Source organism: Ovis aries, chromosome 7, assembly GCF_016772045.2.
Source record: "Ovis aries strain OAR_USU_Benz2616 breed Rambouillet chromosome 7, ARS-UI_Ramb_v3.0, whole genome shotgun sequence".
Taxonomy (NCBI): domain Eukaryota; kingdom Metazoa; phylum Chordata; class Mammalia; order Artiodactyla; family Bovidae; genus Ovis; species Ovis aries.
In genome coordinates this window covers 16,503,789-16,515,580 of record NC_056060.1, presented here as the reverse complement: position 1 = coordinate 16,515,580, position 11,792 = coordinate 16,503,789, and the positions used below count along the sequence as shown (strand labels likewise).

Sequence of the window (11,792 nt, the reverse complement as noted above, 5' to 3'; positions counted from 1 at the left end):
CCTCCCAGCATCAGAGTCTTTTCCAATGAGTCCACTCTTCGCATGAGGTGCCTCACCTAAATAGACAAACATAAAGCACCTATGAAGGCAGGGTAGGGCGAGATCGCCAGATGTGACGCTTTACCCTGCAGAGTGAGCCTGGGCAGAGCAGCCTGTGGCGAAACGCCTCTCTCTGATTTGTGCAGTGAAGGCTGCTCAGGTCAGGGCTGGGAATAACAGAGATTTTTATTACTTTCTGGTTTTGTTGCTTTGTTTGTGTTGCTTTTCTGCTTTTTTTGTTTTCAGTGAGGTCTGAAAAGTCAAGGTGGTTCTAGATGGTTTGGAGGAAAACACCCCGTCCTGAGGATCAGAGAAAGTCTGGCCCTGATAAGCTGTATGACCTTGGGAGAGTCCCTTCCCCTCTCTAGGCCCACTCCTCAGTTACCTGTCTACCTCACCATATTGAGCAAGGGTCCGTAGTAGAATAAGACATTATTCCTTTCAAAGAAGTAGAGTGAGAGGAAGAGGGGCAGGAACAAAGCTCTAGGCAAAGCTGAAGCTCCGGAAGCAGATCCTAATGCTCTGCCAGCGTAAGTGGAGGTTGTTAGAAAATGGGGCTATGCCCGGAGGAAGTTTGAAGGGCGGTTCCGCTAGAAACCAACCGTGTGGGGTGAGGTGTGCATTTCATTTGGTTTGGGAGTAGAGCTTGATTTCTAGCTCCTTCCCACCAACCCAGCCTGAAGGTAAAACAGCACCCTCTGTGAGTGCTGACCAATCAGCTGAGAACCTCTAAGTGCCTGTGGTGCTAAAGTGCTGAAGAAGTGAAAATCAGAAGGACCATTACACCCAGCTTTTCCTCAATGCAGAGAGAGGAGATCCTAGAACTTTCTCTTTACTCTTTTGCCAATAGATGTTTAAAACACACACACACATACACACACACATCTTATCAACAGATGAATGGATAAATAAGATGTGCTAGATATAGACAATGAAATATTACTCCACCAAAAAAAAAAAAAAGAATGAAATATAATGCCATTTGCAGCAACGTGGATGGACCTAGAGATTATCATACTCAGTGAAGTAAGTCAGAAAGAGGACAAGCACTGCACGGCACCACTTATATGTGGAATCTAAAATATGATACAAATGAACTTCTTCACAAGATGGAAACAGATTCACAGACATAGAGAACAAACTTTTGCTTACTAAAGGGGATGGCAAAAGGGATAGATTAGAAGTTTGAGATTAAAAGATAAAATACGTACACAACAAGAATTTCTAGGAGATCAAACCAGTCGATCCTAAAGGAAGTCAATCCTGAATATTCATTGGAAGGACCAATGCTGATGCAAAAGCTCCAATACTTTGGCCACCTGATGTGAAGAGCCGACTCAATGGAACAGACCTTCATGCTAGGAAAGATTGAAGGCCAAAGGGAAGGGGGTGGCAGATGACGACATGGTTAGATAGCATCACCAACTCAATGAACATGAATTTGAGCAAACTCCAGGTGATAGTGGAGGACAGAGGAGCCTGGAGGGCTTCAGTCCATGAAGTCATAAACAGTCAGACATGACTTAATGACTCAACAACAACAACAAGGAATTGTATTCAATATCTTGTAATAACCTGTAATGGAAAAGACTCTGAAGAAATATAGGTACAACTGAATCTTTTTGCTATATACCTGAAACTAACACAATATTAAAATTCAACTATACTTCAATTAAAAAGATAAAAAACTCATCACACCTTACTTTGGGATTTCTGCAGTCACTCAAGGAGCTAGCGGAATGAAGCCTTCCTCATAGGCTCACCTGCCCTTGCCCCACAGTCAACACTCACTGACATTCCCCGAGCCCCTCAGCCTCAGCCTCAACCCCAAATCCACTTCGGGAATTAGATTCTCCTCGAAACAGAACATTCTCAAAGTCTAGAAGAAGGTCAAGAACACTGGCTTTGAAATGTCTCCCTGCAGTCTCTCTCCATTGCCTTGGTTTGGGAACTAGCCAGGGTCCAGATGAAGCCTTCATCTCCTGCTCCAAGGGGGTCTGGGTGATGGTTAAGCCTGGTGAAAACCAGCAGTCACACCAGGGGCCATAGCTCCATGAGGGACTTACCACAGGGTCTCTCCTCCATGGGGGATGTAGAACTTTGGACAGGGGCCCACAGTCAGGTGGGAAGCAACACAGATGGCTGTGAGCACCCATGCCTGATTGTGCAGAGGGGAGACAGGACTGCCTTCCTGTGAGGGCCATCCCACTCCCTGGGGAGAACGAAGTGACCTACAGCCCAAGGGAGCGTGTCTCAGGCACAGACCATTAAGTAGCCCAAGTAGGGGTCCTTGAACTCAAAAGTATATTTAAAGGTAATGATGTAGGTGGAACTAGCAGGCACTCAAAGCATATCCGCAAGAGTGATAGAGTGATCAAGAAGAGGAGGGGTATAATAAGATATAAATAACTAATGAGAACCTACTGTATAGCATGGAGAACTCTACTCAATGTTTTGCAGTGACCTAAAGAGAAGGAAATTCAGAAAAGAGGGGTCATATGTATGCTACAGCTGACTCACTGTGCTGTAAGTAGAAAAGGACACTATAGTGTACAGCAGCTATACTCCAGTAAAAATCCAGTAAAAAAGAAAAGAGAGAAGAAGGAAGGAGGGGAGGGGAGGAAAGAGGGAGGGAGGGAGGGAAAGGGAAGGAAGGAGAGGAGGGAGGAGAGGAAGGAAGGAGAGAGAAAGTCACTTTGCTTCCAAAAGACTCAATTTCACCATCTGTAAAATGGGAATACTATCACCCACATCAGGCTCATGAGAATAGAAGGTATAGTGAAGTCAGTGAAGTCGCTCAGTCGTGTCCGACCCTTTGCCACCCCATGGCCTCTAGCCTACCAGGCTCCTCCCTCCATGGGATTCTCCAGACAAGAGTACTGGAGTGGGTTGCCATTTCCTTCTCCAGGGGATCCTCCCAACCCAGGGATTGAACCTGGGTCTCCTGCATTTCAGGCAGATGCTTTAACCTCTGAGCCACCAGGGAAGCCCAATAGAAGGTCTAGCTTCTGTGAACCTGCAGTACAGAGCTGGTGCTCCAAAATATCAAAGAGCTGAAGGACCTGCCCAGCTGACACCCAGCTCCTACTAGAGCCAAGACTGGAGACCAGGGAACTCTGAGTCTAAGATCAGAACTTCCCCCACCAAGCTGCCACACCCGACCTGCTTGGAGATAATATCACTGAACCTAACACTTAGTCAACATGGTCTTTTCAGACAATGTGGTGACTCCCAGCCAGGGTAGTCAGAATTCCCCTACAGACCCCAAATAATAACCCAGGGAAAAACAGCTCATGATGGGATTCACCAGAGGAAATAACCTGTTGAGAGACTGGAGGAGGAGGTGGGGAGAAACCAGTGAACCGAGGTTTCTCTTCAGGCTGATATCACTAACTTCAGGCTGCAGAGGAACTTGGATTCACTGCCTCGGGAGCCTCCCAGTCTTCATCACCTCCCCACTACCCCAGTCCTAAATGGGTTCTCACGTGTTGTTCTCTATCCTTTAAACCATCTCAGTGCCTCTCTCCCGGTACCATCATCCAGGTGGCTGGCCAGCAGACCGTGTGGTCACCAGGGAGGTAGGAAGCCAGGATCCAACTCTGGGGGAGGCTGGGAGGTGTGACGAGGTTTGGGAGTCTGTCCCTCTGCAGTTCTAGTTTATCTTAGTAAATTAAGGAAGAAATAAGAGACTTTCCAATCAAGGTAGAAATTAACATCAGTTGTATAACTCCCAGGACACAACTTCAGTTTCCTTGAACATGTGTGGTGCAGACAATGAGTTCCTTCCCTTTCACTAACAGAAAGATCAGGGTGACCAGGAAGCTATCTGGAGTGGGAACAAGGCATGTTTACCGAGGGCATTCCTGTGCTACGGGTCCTAAATTCCCATTCAGTCCTCAAGACTACCCACAGGGCAGGGAGGGCTTGGTCTCTTTCAGTTAAAGAACCTGAAATTCCAAGCATGCAAATGATTTCTCCAGGACAGAGATTCTGCTTTCTAGCTGCTTATAGTCAAAAGCCAGGCATGGTCTCAGTACTTCCTTTCTGAGTTTTTCAAGTCTCCTCAGACAAGAACTAATCTCTTCCCTCTGCATCCAAGGTCATGGTGCTCCTAAAATCTCCTGGATTTTAGTCCTCTACCAGCTCTGCTCTTAATCAAAGACAAAGACTGAGCGTTCCTGGATTTGTTTTCAAGACAGCCGTGGAGGCGAGAATGTTAAAGTCAATAATCAGGGCTGAAGAGATTATCAATGTTTTTATTACAGTTTATCAAAATTGATGTGCCAATTAACAACCAAGCACCAGTCTGGGCTCCTGCTAGCTTGAAGCAGGATTCAAATGAAGCCCAAGATGATGTTCTTAGCAGCCTGGTTGGTTAGATAAGACATAGGAAATGGCAAAGAACAATCTGTGACAGTTTTAACCAAGAACACAGAAACTCAGCTTCACCACTGCGTGACATCAGGCAAGTGCTTTCATCTCTCTGAGGCTCCATTTCCTTATCTGCAAAATGGGAACAATGATGCTATCTGCCTACAGAGTTATTGTGCGGATTAAGTGAGACAATCACAATAAACTGTTTAGCACAGCGCCAGCAGAAACAGATCTTAATAAACGAAGCTCTTAACGATTTTAACAGCATTGTCGTCGCAAGGGAGCTTGGGAACGGAAATTTATTAAACAGCTCATGTGGCACATCTCACCATTTAAGACAACTTTCAATCCCCAGTCAAGTTAGCCCTCTATTATTATCTTCATTTTCTAGATGAAAAGACTCGAGTCATCACGTGCTGGCTCACTAGCAAAGTGAAGATTTGAAACCAGGTCTGTGTGATAGTAAGACAGATATGAACCGATCAAAGCAAACAAACAGGTTTATGAGGGGTTGGCATTGTTGGGACCCTAAAATCTCCAGGACCTTCTGGAGCAGGCTGTACAATAGAAAATTCCATGATGGTGAAAATGTTCTAACTTGCACTGAACAACACAGTAGGGCACTTGAAATGTGTCTAATGAGACCAAGGAACTGAATTTTTAATTTTAGTAAAGTTTAGTTAATTTAAATGGAAATAGCCACCCATGGCCAGTGGCTGCCATATTGAATATCAAGGTCTAGACTACAGCTCTGGCCCCGTCTCCAAACTTGCATCCAAACCTCCTCCCCACCCCTCCTGATGTCGCCCTGATGGTGGCTGGCTTGCTCAGGTACCCCCTGGCCCTGTGTCCCCAACTCAGCATCCCATTTCAACCCCTCTCTCTGATCCCTGGCTTTTGGTGACACTCCCCACTCACCTCACACCAACTGCTCCTCCTGAGTTGAACTTTAGCTTCTCTCTACCAATTGTTGTCCTCTGGTTTCCTGCTGTGTCTGGTGAAAGTTCCCCAAACCAGGCCCAGGACCCTCAGAATCTTCAGCCTTACCTGAATATCCACCAACATCCCAGGCCCAGGTCCAGATGCCCTGGGCAGGCAACAAAGGAACAGAACACTCAAAACTGATGTGACCAAGAAATCCCAGGATGTTTGGTTGCTTCCATATGAGAAAAGCACAAAGGATAAGTGAAGGTGCCCATGTCAGGGCATAAGTGGGGAGACAGCATACACTGAAAATACTAAAAGGTGCTCCAGTTCCTCCAGGGGCAAACATGCTCCTGGGTGGGCAGGGACAAGAGAGCCACCTCTTGGCTTAGATTCCCCTGGGAGAGGGTGAGGGCACTCCCTGGCCAGGCTCCAGCCTCCTCCGCCCTGCTCTGACCTCTGAAGGCAGCATGGAGGACCTGGCTTCCTGCACCACCAAGCTGCACCACAGCAGCGCAGAAGAGCAGAGCAGGTCTCCACGTCCCTCTGGCTTCCTCTCTGCTGGTTGGAGTGCTGGCAGTGACCAGCTTCCTCTAGTGAAGGTGTGAGTCGTACTTGCAGCCCAGCCTCTCTCGCGCTTCTAGTAAACACTCACTCCTCTTGCCCCTTCCAGCCAGGGATGGTAGCAGCTCCCAGCTGCCAGCACACCCCAAGGGCTGCAGTAGCTCTTGTTCTTCCCCTGAGCCCAAGCCACCCCCTTAAATGGTCCCTTCTTTAGCGCTCGTCAACTGTTCTGTCTGATGCACCATCTGTCAGTTTCTTGCCAGGACCCTGACTGATACAGGGTCTATGCTGTGTCTTAGCGGAGAAGGCAATGGCACCCCACTCCAGTACTCTTGCCTGGAAAATCCCATGGATGGAGGAGCCTGGTAGGCTGTAGTCCATGGAGTCGCTAAGAGTCAGACACAACTGAAGCGACTTAGCAGCAGCAGCTGTGTCTTAAAGGATAAGCAGGATTGATGCAGCAAAGAAGAGAAACTCAGAAAACAGAAGACCAGACAGAGGAATAGAGGCAAAACAGTCAACGTCCTGCTAGCGAGGCCCTGGAGAGGGACTCTGTGTCAGGGGAGCTGGAGCTGGAGCTGCTCCACCAGGCAAGGGAGGCTTTCATTGTAAGAGTCAGAACTGTGAGAGTGGGAAACCAAGGGACCCATGTCAAACTAGGATAAGGCCCCGTTTCAAGGCCCCTTGTGCTTTGAAAGTTTCCATGGAACCAGCCCTCTGAGAGTCTCATGATGTAGCTGGGTGACCACACAACCGTGGCTTTTATATACATGTGGCACAACTGGTAAATAAACAAAGCTCTAGCTGAGTAGATTTCCTCTCTGGCTTCCATGACAATCAAATAAGAAAAATCCCATTAATATTCAAGCTTATCTATCCCGTAGCCAATTACCTATGGAGTCATAAATATATACTTCAGTCTGTTAGACTGGAACATTCAAATCCTGCCTCTTTGTTTCTTATTGGCTAAGCAAATGCAAGAACACATTACATAGTACCTAAGTGGAGATAGATCACCGTGATCACTGTACTTGTCAGTTCTCCCCTGCATAATTCAGGTCTACTTCAGTTTGGAAAAAAATGTTTCTAATACATATTTTATGCCAGATGCCATTTGAACAGAGTGTGGCATGCCTGAAACGCTACATGTAATGAGTCTAGGGCTATTCTTCTGCCATACTTAGCAGCTCCTGGGCTTTCCTGGTGGCTCAGATGGTAAAGACTCTGCCCGTAATGCAGCAGACCTGAGTTCAGTCCCTGGGTCAGGAAGATCCCCTGGAGAAGGAAACGGCAACCCACTCCAGTAGTCTTGCCAGGAGAATTCCATGGACAGAGGAGCCTGGCGAGCTACAGTCCATGGGGTCGCAAAGAGTCGAACAAGAGTGAGCAACAAATACATTCACTTTCACAGCAGTTCCTAGGAAAGCACAGTGACCTCTGCTGCCTTCATAGCTAACAGAATGAGGGCACCTGAGTTGGCATTTGCAGAGACATGGCTAGCAGAGTTACCACTGTTCCCTTACCTGAAAGGACGCAGAATTCTTTAGTGGAATCATGAATTCGTGCATACAGAACTAGGATAATATCTTAAAGACAAGTGAAAAAATTCTGACTGTATTTCTCAAATTTAAAAAACAAAGAAAGACTACTTTGGCTGACACTGTGCCAAAATACCATGATAACAAGATTTCTGCATCATTTGCTTCCACCTGTTTATTTGCTGAGTGTTGCCATGAGGGTACTTTATTGTCAGCAATGTTTTTTAAAGATCTTATAAGGCTTGGGCTTCCCTTGTGGCTCAGGTGGTAAAGAATCCGCCTGCAATGCATGGGACCTGGGTTTGATCCCTGGGTTGGGAAGATCCCCTGGAGAAGGGAAAGGTTACCCACTCCAGTATTCTGGCCTAGAGAATTCCATGGACTGTATAATCCATGGGGTCACAAAGTGCTGGATACGACTGAACGTGACTTTCACTCACTTATAAGGCTTATCCTTTTCCCACAAGTTAATTGATAACCTTAATTACCTAAATAGACCTAAAATTTCACGGCTAAATGCAATGGCTGACTTGTTTGCATTTTTTCTGCCATGCTAATTAATTCACATGGGTGAAAAGTCCACAGTGAAGAACACACAGAAGGTGAAAAATAAATGTCCCAGTGACCCATTAGAAGCATTACGAATTAAAGCACTGCTTTGTGAAAAATCATTAACCAGTGAAATCAACAAAACTGAAAATACCCACGTATTTGCCAAGGGACTATGAAGAATGGTACGGCATGTCTACAAGTTTCTCCGTAGAATATTATCTGTTCCTTTTATTTTTGACAATCCCTGCCCCTGTATCTTGAGCAGAACATTCTTTCTCCAAATGAAAACCAATTAAAACCTATTTAAGGAACACCGTGACAACAAAGTTTAACAGAAATAACAGCACTCACAAGACAGCAGAAGCTGCGAAATTTGTCGATGGTTTTGCTAATGTCACGAGGGAGACGTTCGAAGTTTGCTTCTCATATTCAAATTTGTCTGTGTTGACTGAGTATCTCGCGGTGCTGACATGTTTTACTTTAGAGTGTAAGTTTTGATGTTTGTTTAAATAGTTATTTTTTTGTTCTACAGGAAAAAATGGTATTTAGTGCTTAATACAATTTCCTGTTTTATTGTATGTGGGTGAGGTGCCACAGTAAACTTCTACTTTGAACCCAGTTTTACAGGTAACGCCACGGCATTGAAAGAGAATCTAAAATGGTTCTATTTGTGCAGTGAATAGCAAAAATTAAGCCATCACAGTTTTCAGAAGGGCAAAAGGGGGAAATTGAGTATTCTTTCTGCACTATGCACCAGATCATCCACTTTACTGCATTATTCATTTCCGTCTTCCCAACAACTTTGAAAGGCAAGCATGTTTACCATCCTCTTTTAACAAGTGAGAGGCCCTTCACTCAGGGAGGTTTAGCAGCTTGCTCAAGGTCAAATAATATGGCTAGATTCCGACCTGGGTCTGTCTGGCTCCAAAACCCTCATAAGGTCAAAGAGGGCTCTTTCCCAGGAACCCAGGATCACGGGATGTTTCCTGCCAGCCTTAATGACCATCGACAATGGTGGAACCAGCAGTCACCGAGGCAGAACTTGGCTTTCTGTGATCTGAGGGCACATTTGGCATCAGGCCAATACCCTAGCACAGCTCTAAGAGCTGCCCCATTTGAGTTAAGGGCACTCGCACCATTAGTCCTACGATTACGTTTCTGTGTTAGGTCCTCAAAGGGCCAGGTATGTGCAGGGGTGAGTCCCAGCTCTGCCGTATATAGACCCTGGGCTAAGCAGTAAAACCCACTGCACCTGCAAAGTAACTTAAAACTCAAAAAAAAAAAAAAGAAAAAGTGGGTGGGAAATAATCTATCCAACATCAAAAGGCTGTCTGAAGGAATAAATTAAATGATCTGTGAAAAATCCTTGGAAAGGAGCATATACACAGAAGGTGCTTAATGAACATCGGCTGCACGTGGAAGCCATTAAGGCTGCAGTGAAGGGGCACGGCCGCAGGTCCAGAGCGCTGCCTTGGATCCACTGTTCAAAGCGCAGCCCCCGGACCAACAGCATCGCCATTACCCAGGAGATGGTTAGAAATGCAGGCCCTACCCTAGACCTATGGATTCTTTTCTGACGAGATTCAAGTGTGCACATTCAAATTTGAGGAGCACTGCTCTAGGCCTCATTGTCTGGCTCTCTAGATCTCAATCTCCAGAGAGAGAGGTTAGCAATTATTCCTTATCACAAAAATAGAATCAAAGGTCCTCTGAAGCTCATCCAATCCACGAATGGTGAATACCTGGCATGGGTGCTGCCATTCCATTCCCAGCAACCAGGGCAGACACTGCCAACCAGTCAGGGAGTGCTTTGTCACTGAGTTCAGGAGCTGCTTCGTCTTTCACGATGTACTCCAGGAACTCACTCTTTCTCTTGGAATTAATATGAACATGAAACCTACTTCCTACCCACTCCCACCATACTTTATCCATAGGTGGACCTTACCTCCCTTTTAAGGCTATTCTCCTAACTTGCCAACCAATTCAACATTTATACCCTACAAAAATATGCAATGACCTAGTCACACTGATTCAACAGAAACTGAATCCCACCAAGGTTAAATGACATCCCCACAGTGCAGAATCCTGTTCCTCTGGCTCAACTCTTCTCTTTTTGTCCAGGTCCATCTCTGTTCCGCCATTTACATCAGAGCTTCAGACCAAAGGAAGGAAAACTTGAAACCTCACAAAGAACCTAGGACATCACACTGAGGCACTCAAAAATGAAGCTAGAAAGGCAACAGGAAGTTTTTAAAGTGCTTTGAGACCTTGAACCTCTCCCACATGCCCGGGCAACCCCACCCTGCCTCCCGCTGAGAGCCGGAGCCAACATCTTCGCTGCCAGGAAGGGACAGATGGTGTGCCAAGTCAGGCTCACTCTCACGGCCTTCACTGAGTTTCCCCAGTCGCCTGCCTCAAATCAATGTGCAAGAAGCTCTGAAATAGGAACAATTTGCTGAACTTTAGTTTTGTTCACATGTAATAGGAGACGGATGTCCTCACTAAGTTGTGGTGCCAATCAGCCAGTGGGAAGCAGCCCATGTTTTAGGAAGGCAAATCATTAAGAACTGGAATAAAGGCTAGGCATACCTACCAGCTGGATCCAATTTTAAGTGAAAATTAATGGCAAATTCTTGTAAACCACATTAAGGACCATTGTCATTCATTTGAAATCAGTTAAACATGGAAACAATATGAAAACCATCTTGAGTTCATGGAATATAAATATTTGTCTATGTTTTTTTGCCAGTGCCCCAGAGAGGCTAGGAGAGGTTGGCAGATCGGTGCTCTGTAAACACGTTTACAAAGACAGAAAAAAGAAAAGGAACCTGACTCTTGTTGGGTTAAACTATTTGTCAACTTTTCCATTTCCTCAGTCAGAAGATAATTAAAGAGTAAGCAGATGTCAGAATCTAATTGTTTCAAGGAAAGATTGCTTAACGACTTACGTTGCTTGTAATTTCTGTGTATTGTCTGCAAACAACACTTTGGTGGGTACAAGAAGCAGAAAGGCACCCAGTTAGTTGCTCTCTCCATGGAGGCAGAGGGTCTGCCAATAAAGAGATCCACGTAGCCACTCTTAATATTAAGAAACAAGCAAGAAAGTCCCTGAAACAATGCTTTGGGTGTACCGGACTGGAGAGAAGTTTGGCTTTTCAGAAAAAGGAGAGAGGGGGAGATGGGGAAAAGAGGATGGAGATGAGGAGAAGGAAGAGCTGAAGAAGGAGGAAGAAGAAAAATAGGAGAAGATAGGGGGAAAAAGCAGTGTTTGTGGAGGGAGGGGACCAGGTGTGGTCCCATCCAAAGGGCCTGGTCTTCAGAGTCAAGTCCGCTGTTTGGTTTCATCACTTTCCACATTTGGGAGCTTGGACCATTTATTTGACCTCCCTGAATTCATTTCCTCATCAGACAATTGGATGCAATAATCCCTGCCCTGGCTCTATCACAAGAATGTTGTGTAAAAGAGTAATATATATGAATGTCTCAGAATTGTGAAACACTACAATTACTTTAATTTTTCATTAAAAAGTAGAGGGAAATTGGGTGGAGAGTTAAAACAAAGTGAGGTATGTTGGGATAAAAGATGGTCTTCTCTCTGTTTCGTGGGGTATACTCTCGAAGGGGTCCCAAGGCAGCACAGCTTGGGATCCAAGGTGTCTCAGAATTTAATAGAACAGCTCCATCACATTCTACTGCAGAGCCCTCTCTGTAAATCACACACACACACACACACATACACACACACACACACACACACACACACACACACACACACACACACACAAGCCTACTATCCTCTAT

General features: G+C 45.6%; 1 non-coding gene across 1 annotated transcript; it reads right to left on the bottom strand.

Annotated features, from left to right (window-relative positions):
• Positions 1–2,953: 2,953 nt before the first annotated feature.
• On the bottom strand, positions 2,954–3,025 carry TRNAF-GAA (transfer RNA phenylalanine (anticodon GAA)). The gene has a single exon. It is a non-coding gene; the product is annotated as a tRNA-Phe (tRNA).
• Between the last annotated feature and the right edge of the window lie 8,767 nt (positions 3,026–11,792).